The sequence below is a fragment of the Acomys russatus genome, chromosome 28, assembly GCF_903995435.1.
Source record: "Acomys russatus chromosome 28, mAcoRus1.1, whole genome shotgun sequence".
Lineage (NCBI taxonomy): Eukaryota > Metazoa > Chordata > Mammalia > Rodentia > Muridae > Acomys > Acomys russatus.
The window spans coordinates 18,782,188-18,795,585 of NC_067164.1; the positions used below are offsets into that span (position 1 = coordinate 18,782,188).

General features: G+C 44.3%; 1 non-coding gene across 1 annotated transcript; it reads left to right on the forward strand.

Moving 5' to 3' along the window:
* Positions 1-1,821: 1,821 nt before the first annotated feature.
* LOC127211113 (small nucleolar RNA SNORA70) lies at positions 1,822-1,956 on the forward strand. Its single transcript, XR_007833390.1, has one exon. It is a non-coding gene; the product is annotated as a small nucleolar RNA SNORA70 (small nucleolar RNA).
* Positions 1,957-13,398: the final 11,442 nt, after the last annotated feature.

Genomic DNA, 13,398 nt, shown 5'->3' on the forward strand with positions numbered 1-13,398 from the left:
TGTCAGCTGATAATTAAGAATTCCTAAATGTTTTCTTTTTCTTACAAAAGACTTTTTATTTTTATTTTATGTGTAGGGGTGTTTTACTTGCATATATGTATGTGTACCGTGTGTACAGTGCCCTCAGAAGGTAGAAGCTGGCATTGGGTCCCCTGGAACTGGAGTTACAGGTGGTCATGAGCCTGTGGGTGTTAGAAATGGAACCCAAGTGGTCTGCAAGAGCAGTTCAGTGTTCCTAAATGCTGAGTCGCCTCCCTAGAAACTTCTTTTCTCTTAAAATTACTTTGTTTGTATCTGTGTGTGACACCTATGAACGTGTGTGCTATGGCATGCATGTGGAGATCAGATCTATTCTCACCAGCCTCCCTGTGGGTCCTAGGGATTAAACTCAGATCGATGGTGTTAGCAGCTGCCCCCAGTCTGCCTAGTGACCTATGATGTCATTACCTGACTGCCACTAGGTGGGCCAACTGCCCAGGATATAAAAAGGGCAATCCCCTATAGAAAGATAAGGTAGGATAGTTAGATAAGGTCTTCAAAAACCTCAGAGACATGCAGAATATGGCATTTAAAATGTTTTTATTATTTGAAAGATCCACTGACAATGAGACAGGTTAAATCCTCTCAACACCCAGCCTACCTCAAAGAGGATGATGAACATTAAAGAACCTCCTTATGGAGATGGCTTCAAATGTGACAAATCAGCCACTGGGGAAAATGTCCTTATTTCTACCACAGACAGAATTCTCCCTTAAAAAGGGCAAGCTTGGATGCAGGCAGAGTCGATGGCCAAACTCTGCCAAGACAGGGTAAGCAAGTCCTCAACAGTTCCTGCTTCACAAATATGTCTGTCAGATATATTGGGCCAGAAGGCTGAAGAAGATGCTCCAACATTCTAGAGAGTTTTGGGTGACTATTCAGGTAGAAAATTGTCTCTGTCATCTTCTCATTTGGAAAGTTACTAACCTGCACTCCCAGCATACTCAGGTAATCAAGTTTATTCCTCCTCAAGTCTCTGATGGGATTGAAGACCAGGTAGCTTAGTTCTACAATGAAGTTTAGTTGTTTAGTGTTTAGGGGTTAAGATGTTTCTAGGTCTAGATAGATGTTTTAAGTTGATAATGACAAGATGTGGTGGAGATTGATTTACATTCAGAATTTTAGATGCACCAAGATAGGAAAGATGCTTTCTTCAAGGCTGTCAAATGCAAACAGCCAAAACACTAAGAATGTGACATTTATATAATTCCTGATTGTGTCATGGTTCTTCTTGCTATAGGCAGTTTATTGTATATACATGTAATAACATAAATGTATGTGTAAAAAATAAAAACTGTTTAATTATTTAAAAAAAAGGTCAGACCTACCTCGTCTCTCTTCCTCTCTTGTTCTGACTCTGCCTCTCTGCCTCTCTCTCCCCTTTGGGGCACCCTTCCCCTTTCCTGCTCTCCCTCACTCCTGCAATGAACTTCTCCACATCATATCTGCTGCCTGACATCTTATTTTTCATATTTAATAATTGGCCTTAGCTGCACAAATGTCTTTATCCTCTGAGCCATCTTGCTGGCCGTCTCTCGAGTTAGTTAGATATTGAAAGATTATTTAAAAGTGCCACTTATGCCCTCAGTCTGAAAGACTATATAAAGAATGTCCATTTCCACAACATCCCGGAGAAGGCGGAACTACAGGATTTGTAAAGTTGGTGGTTGTGAGGTACTTATGGGAGATTGCTGACTGTAATGCAAGGGAATTTGTTTCAGTGTTGTGAAAATTCCCTTGTATAACCAGATAATCAATTGACTATTAAAAAGCAGTGTTCCTCTGCAGCCAGGGAAGATAATCAGCTTCTTTTTCTCAGGGGGACCTGGCATGCAATGGCTGCAAGCAACAGACCCCTTGGGAACACATGCAGCCTGTTGCTTGTATGGGTAGCCCTAAAGAACCCTGAAGACCACCATTTCTGGTGGAACGTGTGTCTCTGATCTCACCCTTTCTCCATTTTAGGCTCCAGGCAGGTGGTGGGATGCCTTCGGAAGGCCAAGGGCACACCGGCCAGGTTATCACATCCAGTTAGGGCCCCGCCCTGGGCCAAGGCTGAGTGCCCTCGCTGACTGACAGAAAAATTCCATTTAAAATGAGCAGTGTAATTCTCATTACTTAGTATAATTCACCTAGTGTAATGCCCATTACTTTGAAGATGTGGGAGCCAGGGGCTGGAGAGATGGCCCAGCAGTTAAGAGCACTGACAGCTCTTCCAGAAGTTCTGAGTTCAATTCCCAGCAACCACATCGTGGCTCACAACCATCTATAATGGGATCTGATGCCCTCTTCTGGTGTGCAGGCATATACAGGGTGATATATTTGAATGTTTTGTCACTAGGAAGACTCTTTAATAACATTAGAAGGACTAGGGGGCGTGGCCTTGGTGGAGGGAGTATGTCAGGGGGCAGGGGCCGGGGTGGGCTTTGAAGTTTTCAAAAGCCCACAGCCCTAGTAGTTTTCTTTTTCTTTCTCTCAGCTTGTGGATTAGGATGTAGCTCTTAGCTCCTTCTCCAGCACCACACCTGCCATGCATGCTGCCATGCTGATAATGGACGAATCCTCTGACACTGAAAGACTGCCCCAACTAAATGCTTCCTTTTATCCAAGTTGCCTTGGTCATAGTGTCTCTTCACAGCAGTAGAACAGTGACTACGAGTCGAAGGATTGGCTTATCCTGACTGGAACTGGATCAAACATATTTCTAAACATGATCCCCTCCAATAGTGGGCCCTGCACTTCTGAAGGCTTCCATTATGCCTAATCCTGTGCGCGCGCGCGCGCACACACACACACATACACACACACACACACACACACACACACACACACCCCTAGCCTATCGTATTTATGAATCAATCTTCTGTCCAGACCAAAAATTTTAAAAAGTAAAAGCAATATTCTTGAAGGATTTTCAACAATATAAAAGTAATATTAAAAAGTGCTATTTTTGGTATCACTGTAATTCTATAAAAAATATTCACTGTTTTGGAAGAAAACAAACCCATATTTTTTATGTGCTTTTTTAGTTTAGACTAAAGATTCTCAGAGATTGTAAATTAATAACCAAATTTAAACCCAGGATCAATATAAACCTCGATGTTGTAAACAGAGGCAGACTTCACTTACAAACTTAAAGTCAGTCCCTTTCTGATTGGGAAGAATGAGGAAAGAAAACCAGAGGAGGAGAAGAGAAGAGGAAAGAGAGAGAAACCAGAAGAGGAGGGAGGAGGAAAGAGAGAGGAGAGGGGAGACTTGGAAATTTAGTGTGGGGCTAACTCTAAAAAGGACTAGTGAGCTGAGCCTCAGTTTCCCCAACCCCTTCTTTGTGGGCCCATTTGATTCAGTCAGTCACTCTTCTAGTACCTTTACTTATTTGTACAATTTTCCCTTTGCTGAAACTATAACATTGAATGTGCATAACATAATTGACCATACACATGCACGCCCTGTTAGCCCCCAGCAGCCTTGCTTCCTACTGACGAAGAAAGCCACATCTTCCCACTGTGAGTGTCCTTTGCAAACTGGTGCTGTCTGTGCCCTCAGTTGTCAACTCTGCTTTTTGCTTCACCCTTGTGCTTAGCTCCCCTTTATACCTACTGCTCAGGCTCTGCTGCCTAGGGAGTGCTGCCGCTCACAGTGGGATGGGTCTTCCCGTATTAGTTAACTCGGCTCCCCACAGACAATACCCATAGATCAGTGTGGATAATCTCTCACCGAGCTCCCAGGCGATTCTAAGTTGTGTCAGGTTGATACCTAAAAACAACCACCACACGTGGATAGTAAAAAACTCAAATATCCATTTAATAGTAATACAACCATGCAAAGCCAGGACCAACAGTATAGTACCACACCAGAGGAGGAAACACAGTGTTAGGCCAGGACTCAAGAGTCAAAGTGCATCACTTCCTGCCACTCTCGACCACTTTCTTATCCATGGCCTGATGTTTCCCATCAGTGAAATGGAGAAACTAGCTGTCTGTGGATTCAACTTCCAAGATGGTGTCCAGTGAGTCTTTCTTCTCGGCACCTTCTGTATTAGAGTTTATACAATAAACAACAGGCCAGTATAGGAAGGCAGGAGGTTATTTCTAAAGCTAGTCCAGAAAAGACCTTGTGGTTCCTGCCTTGGTCTTTGCTTATTCTTGGATCACTTGTTTTAAGAAAGTCAACTGCCAGCCAGGTGTGGTGGCCCACACTTGTAATCCCAGCACTCGAGGGGACACAGAGGCAGGTGGATCTCTGGGAGTGTGCAGCCAGCCTGGTCTACAAAGTGAGTCCAGGCTACACACAGAAACCCTGTCTCAAAAAACAAAACAAACAAATCAACAACAACAACAACAACAACAACAACAATCTGGACCCTTGGCACAGCAACTAGTTCTGCCTTCCCAGACACATTGCTTTTAAAGGACTGCTGTTCCAGACAACGTATAACTGTTACCTCCAAAGACGTTCTGTGCTAAGCCACCAGGGTGAGCTGCTTCTGACCTACCTGCACTGTTCGTTTTAAGCTACTACATTTTTGGGGGGCAATTTGTTATGCAGTAATAGCTAACTGGTACATGTAATTATTTTGCTTTCTTTTTTTTTTCCTTTTTTAAAATTATAATTTATTCAGATTACATCCCGCTTGTTATCCCCTCACTTCTATCTTCCTGTTCCCCCTCGCTCCCTCTTTCACCCTATTCCCCTCCCCTCGACCTCAGACAGAAGGGGACCTCCTTCCTTACCATATGACCACAGCCTATCAGGTCTCCCCTTCTGTGTGCCACTGCCGGGCCTCCCTACCAAGGAGAAGTGATCAAATTGGGGGCACCAGAGCCAAGTCGTTTTGCTTTCTTTAGCTGCTGGTCTAACAGAAGATGACTGAGAAGGCAGGGTCTTGGGGCCGTATTTAGGGAAGGAGAAGGCTATAAACAAAGGTACCAATTTGTCCATGTAGGGACATACGAATACGCTGGTAGGAAGACGCAGGTTTTTTTTTTTTGTTGTTTTTGTTTGTTTTTTGTCATCAGAAGGAAGCACAGAGTAGCAGCTAGAGAGAATGATGGAATGCATACACAACACTACAAATGATGAGGTGTAACAATCAGCACATTGGGCTCTTGTGTCTGCCAGTCCTCTATCAACTAGGGCAGAAGTGATAAAATGGTACCCGGAGGAAGCCCAAGGGAAAAGTTCAGCAGTGGCCTGGCTATTCAAGACACCAGCAGGGAGAATGTGGTTATATTGACTACTGAATCCTTGCATAGATAGCTCCAGGGACTTGGCCTGATTGGGGCAATGAGGGAATGAAGAAAAGACCAACACACAGACACTCATGCAGCTGGATTCAGGTGCACTGGGACCCTCTGATGGAGAAGCCACAGCACCCTGCAGCTGCAGAGTGTTGATCATACAGAGTTGAACAGAGAGCAGTGGCTATTGCATGCAGCTGAACAAGGAGGCAGGGTTGTTATAGAGAGACAAACAATAGACAGGGTTGTTCAAATCCGCTGTGTAAAGAGGCAGGGTTATTGAGCTGGGCATGGTGGTGCATGCCTTTAATGCCAGCACTTGGGAGGCAGAGGCAGGTGGATCGCTGTGAGTTCGAGGCCAGCCTGGTTTACAAAGCGAGTCTAGGACAGCCAAGGCTACACAGAGAAACCCTGTCTCGAAAAACAAAAAAACAAAACAAAAAAACAAAACAAAACAAAAGGCAGGGTTATTACATACAGGTAAGTGACAGGGTAGGGGTATTATCTACCATTGGATGAAAGACACAGGTTTAGCTGATAGGAACAGTGTCTGTAGGGGGCAGTCTTCAGGCTGTTAATATCTGGAGGAGAAAGCTAAGGTGGACATGGTCTGCATGCACGGTCTATCAATACCCACATTTGGACCTTGAGGAAGGATCTGCTATCTTTTCTGACCCTGACCCCAGGAGGAGGGGCTTTGCCATCCTCCCTGGGCCATGTCAACAATACACATTCACTCAGGGCTTCCTCCACTCCCCACAGTGGCCCCAGCTTAGTTCTTTGTACTGTGAATTTGCTGATATTTAATCGCTTTGACCTACATAAAAGCTAGCTTCGCGTAGGTCGATCTATGTTCGCTCTGTATGGATAAATCAAACAGGAGTAGGGGCGGCTGGCTGAGTCCGTCTGAAGGAGAAACAAATCTCTTTGGAAACCACATTTTCTGGCATTTGTTTTTGCAAAGATTAAAGGCTATTTTCCCTGAATAGTCATTGATTTCTAGTACTGAAAGCACACTGCGTACTTTTAACATCTATTATCTATCTATCTGTCCATCCATCCACCTATCATCTTTAATCTATCATCTATCATCAATCTATTGATCTATCTCTACTATCTGTCTATTTATCATTACCCATCTATCTATCTATCTATCTATCTATCTATCTATCTATCTATCCATCCATCCATCCATCCATCCATCACCCATCTCCAGCCACTCAACCACTGCATACATTCACATGATTGTAAAAGAAAAATATGGCTGGGGGATGTTTCATTGGGTAAAAGCATCTGTAGTGCAGCCTCTGATAACCTGAGCTCAATTCCTGTGACACACATACAAAGCTGGATGCGGTAGGCACATCTATGATCCCAGAACTTCTGAGAAGAGAAGACGTGGAAACAGGAAAATAAGCCTGATGTGCAAGGGCCAGCTAAGCTGGAATACACTGAAAAATACAGAGACCTTGCTTCAGCAAGGTGAGAGGAGAGAACTCACTCCTGGACCTTGTCCTCTGACCTCCATACATGGGGCTGTGGTGAGCACGCAAGAATGCACACACACGCACGTGCACACACGCAAACACACACACATGCATGCAAAAAACAACAAAACACACACGCTCACACATACACACACACAAACAAACAGAACAAAACAGAGTACATAAAAAATCTTCTGCTTTAATGTTGTTTTTTGCTCCAAATGGTAGACCCTGAGGCCTCTCTCTGCCTTGAGTGACAGGAAGAGTGTTCACTCAGTTACTGAAGGTAGGGGAGATGGTTCTGTTGATGGGGAGGCTGACAGTATTGCACAGAGGCCACTGTTCTTTCCTCTGCTCTCTAGTGTATGGCTGCAGTCTGAGGCAGGCTCCTTTCTAAAAATAAAAGCAGGTGAGCTTCGTGCCTCCTTTGTTGGACTCCACAGGAGACAAGAGAACATGACATCCCTGGACTCTGTCACGGCGTGAGAGCACATCCCAGGGGTGTCGGGCATGCCTCTTTTCTCATTTTACTGCACAGAGCTGGGTCACATAGCCATCCCTGAAGAAGTCACTATCAAGAGGAAGGAGATTGTACTTAGCCCATCAGAGCCATCCCTGGAGGAAATGGTCAGTTTCCAAAGCAACTCTGGGTGAAGTGGAGATGGCTGAGGCACCTCAAGTGTCTGTATCTTGCCTCATACCTGCCTGTGTACCCTTCACTGGGGCAAGCACTGTTCCCAGCTTCCTGTGTACCTTATGGACAGTATTCTAGAAGAATCTTCTCTTTTGTATAGGAAGGATGGCATAGAGTACACATCACCTTACACAGCTTCCATTGAGACACTGTTGTTAAGTTCTTAGTAAAAGATATGAGTAGACATGTGTATTTTGTTAGTCAGGGTAGGTTTATGATCTAACTATGCAACTTGTCTACTTGTCTTATGTGCCTGACTAGTGGTAGTCTTTTTTTTTTTTCAAAGATTTATTTTATTATTTACAATGCTCTGCCTACATGTGTGCCTGACCTCCAGAAGAGGGTACCCAATATCATTATAGATGGTTGTGAGCCACCATGTAGTTGCTGGGAACTGAACTCAGGACTTCTGGAAGAGCAGCCAGTGCTCTTAACCTCTGAGCCATCTCTCCAGCCCCGACTAGTGGTAGTCTTACTACTATTAATTAATTAATTAATTAATTATCTATCCTTGAGTAATTTTTTGGCTGGCCCCTGGCAATGGCAGTATAAAGAAACAGAATCCAAGACCAAGCCATACAAACAGTAGCAATAGTAATAGATGGCCATTTTATATATATTCTCATTCATACATATTTATTTTATACATGTGCCTACTTATACACACGTTGCTGGATGTGTGTTCGGCCAGACTTGGAGGCACACATCTGTAACTCAGCACTCAGGAGGCTGAGGCAGGAGTTTTGAGTTTGAAGGTAACCCTGATTACATCATGAGCTGCACCCGCTCCCCAAGGGGGGGGGGGGAACCTAGTTAGCTTTGCTTGCGCAGCCGTTTCTTCACACAGCTGAAGATTCTCCCTGACATATTCCTAATGTTTTAGTGACACACGTGAGTCTTGCAGAGTAAAACTGCAAACAAGTAGACAAACCAAACATCCGTAAGGCAATTTTAAAAACCCAATTTTCCCAGACATGGTGGCGCATGCCTTTAATCCCAGCACTGGGGAGGGAGGCAGAGGCAGGCGGAGCTCTGCGAGTTCAAGACCAGACTGGTCGACAGAGTGAGTCCAGGACAGACAGGGCTGTTATACAGAGAAACTCTGTCCTGAAAAAACAAAATAAAAAAACCAAGCCAAACCAAATAAAACAACAACAACAAAAAAGAAATCAAACAAATTTACCTACAATTTTTATTTTATATAATTTGTATACAACATTCCATACCCATTTTTAAGATAAACATTATTGTCAGATTCATTCCCTGCAGGCATCACCAGGCTAGCTCAGTACATTCTAAGGGGCCTTCTTCCCCCCACCCGGCCCCCTCCCCCCAAGACAGGGTTTCTCTGTATAGCCTTGACTATCCTGGACTTGCTTTGTAGACTAGGCTGGTCTCGAACTCACAGTGATCCGCCTGCCTCTGCCTCCCGAGTGCTGGGATTAAAGGCGTGTGCCACCACTGCCCAGCTTCTAAGGGGGCTTCTTGAGGGTTCTTTCCAAGTCAATCCTCAACCTAAGACCCAGGATCACCACTGTCTGCCTTCTGCAACTATAGATCAGTTTTGTGTTTCTTACAGTTTCATATAAGCAGGATCATACTCTATATTTTGAGATTTATCCACATTTTACAGGAATCCATAGTTGTATTTCATTGCTGAGGAGTGGCTGGGGACAACAACCACATAACTTGTTTATTCATTATTTACTGAGGAACTCCAGCCATTCCCATTATTTAACTATTATGAGTACTAAATGAATAAAGCTATCATTTTGATGCAATTTTTTTTGGGGAGGGGGGTAGGAACATGCTTTTCTTTCTATTATATAATTACCTTTGAGTGTAATTGTTGAGTCATATGGAAGTATATTTTTAACTTTTTAAGAAGTTGCCAATCCGTGTTCCAAAGCCTGTTACACTTTATAGTCTCATCAACAACACATCAGTGCCGCATTGTATCCTGAGGAACACTGACGCGGTCAGTCTTCCTAACTTTCCGTTTCCACCAAGACTAATGATATGACTTTCATCTCATGTACACTAGGCTGAACACGTACCATCTTCATGATGTCTATGCTCACGTATTTTGCACATTGAGTTTATATTCTGCCCCCTGCCTCTGACCACCAGTCTGTGGTTTGCTTCTTTAGTTGTTTTCCCATTGTCCTAGGTGCATTTTGGTTGTTGTAGCAAACACTCTGACCAAAGTCACCTTAGGAGAGAAAAGATTTATTTGGCTGATAATTCCAGGTTACAGTGCTCACAAGATCTAGGATTTGGGGGGAGGGGGATGGGGGCGTAAGAATTATTGGGAAAAGGAAATAAACTTGGAAAAATAAAACACAATACGAACACAATCCACAGGCACTGGTACATGAGGGAGCCAGAAGTCATGAGTGAAGTAAATTGAGGACATCTTACACCACTCAACCAGAGGATCAGGCCATCAGTGAGAGAGATGAGATTCCAGAGGTCTCCATGCATCGGAGCTCATCAGCTGGTGAGACTGAGGAGGGTGGAACAGTGGGTCACAGCAATGAACATGTGGTAAGACTGAAGTGGTTCCTGTCAAAATGTACAGGCGTGTATGACTCTCTTCATTTAGAATCAATATTTAGTATTCACAGAGACTACGTGAAGTTTCAAGGCTCATAAAAACAACAGCAAGCACATGACTACTGGTCCCAGTAAGAAAGGAATTACCTAGGAGAGAGAGATGCCAGAGCTAAGGGTCCCTGATGGAGCTCCAGGGCTGGCTGCCAGGAACAGTGGCCAGCAGGCTGTCATCAGACCCCAGGGAACGCCCTGCTGCGTCACAGGGCAATTCTTTAGGAGATGGTAAGAAAGCACAGGCACGAAAGAGCAGCACAAGTCCACAAAAACAGACACTTCTCCACAGGACTGGATGGCTTTCATCTTTAAAAGAATGCAAAGAAGTTTTTAAAATGTTGCCTTTTCTTTTATCAAGTCATACTTGCCAGACCAGGGTGACTAAGGATGAAGGTCGAGCTAGGATGCTGATGATGACTTGAGAATAGGACAGCATGTACGGTAACCTTCTCAGGAAGTGAATGTCTTAATAATAAGCCTAGCTAAAGGGCCCCTGAAGTCCAGTATGGTAGGCAAGCAACCACTTTTTTTGGGGGGGGAGGGGGTAGGTTTCGAGACAAGGTCTCTCTGTGTAGCCTTGGCTGTCCTGGACTCGCTTTGTAGACCAGGCTGGCCTCGAACTCACAGCGATCCGCCTATCTCTGCCTCCCAAATGCTGGGATTAAAGGCGTGCACCACCATGCCCGCCCCCCCTTTTTTTTTAAGCAACAGAGAGTATGTAGTATCACTGGAATCTTTGATACTGCTAAAAGTCAGTTCTCAGGCTGGAGAGACAGCTCAGAGGTTAAGGGCACTGACTGCTCTTCTGGAGGTTCTGAGTTCAATTCCATGGTGGCTCACAACCATCTATAATGTGATCTGATGCCCTCTTCTGGCCTGCATGTGTACATGCAGGTAGAGCACTGTATACATAATGATAAATAAATAAAGCTTCAAAAGCCAGTTCTCCTTACACTATAGATTTAATGCAATTCCAGTTAGAACTGCAACGTGTTGGGGCAGAATTTCAGAAGCTTGCTATAGGATGTAGGTGGCAAGAGAAGGGAACTAGGGCAGGCAAAGAAAGAACATTATGGAGTCGGAGAATTCATTTTTCGTGTGCTCACCGCTTAAAGCTACCCTGACTAAGGCAGGGTAGTCTTGGCAAAATGAAAAGCACACAGATCAGTGGCGCACAGGCAGAGGCCCACACCCTGAGCAGCAAGCTACCGACTAACTCCTTCCTTTGCCTCTGAGGAAGGAATTCAGTGGCGGGAAAGGGGTACAGGGGCAGGGGAGGGAGAGACTTTGCTACAGATGATGATGAAAGGAATGAAAAGGCTAAAATCTCTTCTTATCCCACACACAAAATAATTTTAAAAATTATATTTAAGTTTTCTCATTTATGTCTCGTGTGTGTGTGTGTGCGCCAGAGCACACATGTAGAAATCATAAGGCAGACAGCCTGCAGGAGTTGGTTCTCTCCTTCCACATGAGTCCTAAGGAACAAACTCCAGTTGGCAGGCCTCACAGCAAGAGCCTTCATCTGTTGAGCCGCGCCCTCCCCCAGCCCTAGACTTAAAACTAACAGGAAACATAGGCCCACACCTATAATCCCAGCAGACAGGAGGTAGATGCAGGAGGTTTTCGAGTTCCAGGCCAGCCTCAACAATCGAACAGCAGCAACCAAACAACATAGAACTCCGAGAACCAGGAAAGGTCGTCTAGAGAATGCCAATAAACGTGTCAGACTCCTTAAATATAAAACCCAAGCCAAAACATAATCCATAAAGAAAAACAAAAACCAAAAATCTCTGCTTTTGACTACTAAAAAAAGGGAAATGCCATGTCTTGGACAGAGTAAGTATGTGCACAGCACACACCTGCTAGAGGGTTTGTACCAAGCATCTATGATGATCCTCAAAGCTAACAGGAAAACTCAACTTAAAAACCTGAAGAGGATAAAAATTGAGACGTACTCTGAATAAATTAATAAACAAAAAAAAAAAAAAAAAAAAAAGATTACGCAAAGCAAAAAAAAACCCAAAAACAAAAACAAAACCCAAGGGAAAGCCAACATGGTGGCACGTGATTACAATCTCAGCACTTGAGCTAGAGAGGCCAAGAATTTCACGATTTCAAGGCCTGTCTATCTGATTAGGCCAGTCAAGGCTCCACAGTGAAACCTTGTCTCAAAAAAAAAACCAAACAAAACCAACCAACCAACCAACCAAAACCCAAAACCTAACAAGAGGTAAGAGAGAACCTCATCAAAGAAAGCGTGTGGTTGGCAAGGAGCTGCTGAACATGAATCTCCAGTAAATTAAAGCCACCTAAGGGAACAGTGCCAACCTACCCAGATGGCTACAACTTAAAATATACTGACCGCACTGTGGCTGGAGAGCGGGGTCGTGCTTGCTTTATGTATCATAGCGGGTTCTGTCCTAGCCACCTCAGAAGCGAACCCTGCCTCCGCCCCTCTAACAATGAGCTGTCTGTGTTTAGACTCAGGCATATAAGTGGAGTCATACCATGAGCGCTCTTTTGAGACATTCCCCTTTCACATAACATAATTCTTGAAAGATCCATTCATGTACCATGTTATCAGTACTTACCCCTTTTATGGGAAAATAAATACCCTACTGTATGGATATAGCGTATATTATCTGTTCATCAGTTGACAGGGTTATTTCCACTGTTTGGCTATAGTGTTGAACCCTGTGAATGTCACTGTGCACACTGCTATGTGGACTGTGTTTTCATTTCCCTTGGGGTTCTACCCAGAAGTGACATTTCTAGATCATAGCATAACTGTGCTTAACTATGTGAGGACCGTCAAACTGCCTTTCCCATGGCTGGGATGTCATCCCTACCAACAGTGTGTGAAGCTTCTGAGTTTCCCCAAGCTTTCCGAACACTATTATTTAAGCCCTTTGATGTTTTTGTTGCTATTGTTTTCATTTGTTTGTTTTTGAGACAGGGACTCTCTCAATAGCCCTGGAGGTCTCGGAACTCATGTAGACCAGGCTAGCCTCAAACTCATAGAGACCCACCTATTTCTGCCACCTCAGTACTGGGCTTAAAAGTGTCTGCCACCATGCCCAGTGGCCTTCGAGTTACAGCTGTCCTAGTGGATGTGAACTGTTATGCCCTAGGTTGATTCCCACCTGCTTGGAAGGTGACTCTTTGCCCACTGACTGGTCTTACCACCCTTGTTGAAAATCAGTTGACAGCAGGCAGGGATCTGGTTTGGATCTTAGCTCTAGGCCGTTAGTAACAGGGCTGTCCTGTATCTGTGCTACTCAGGCTCCTGTGGTTTTGAGGTCAAGTTTGAAACCTGGAGTGTGAG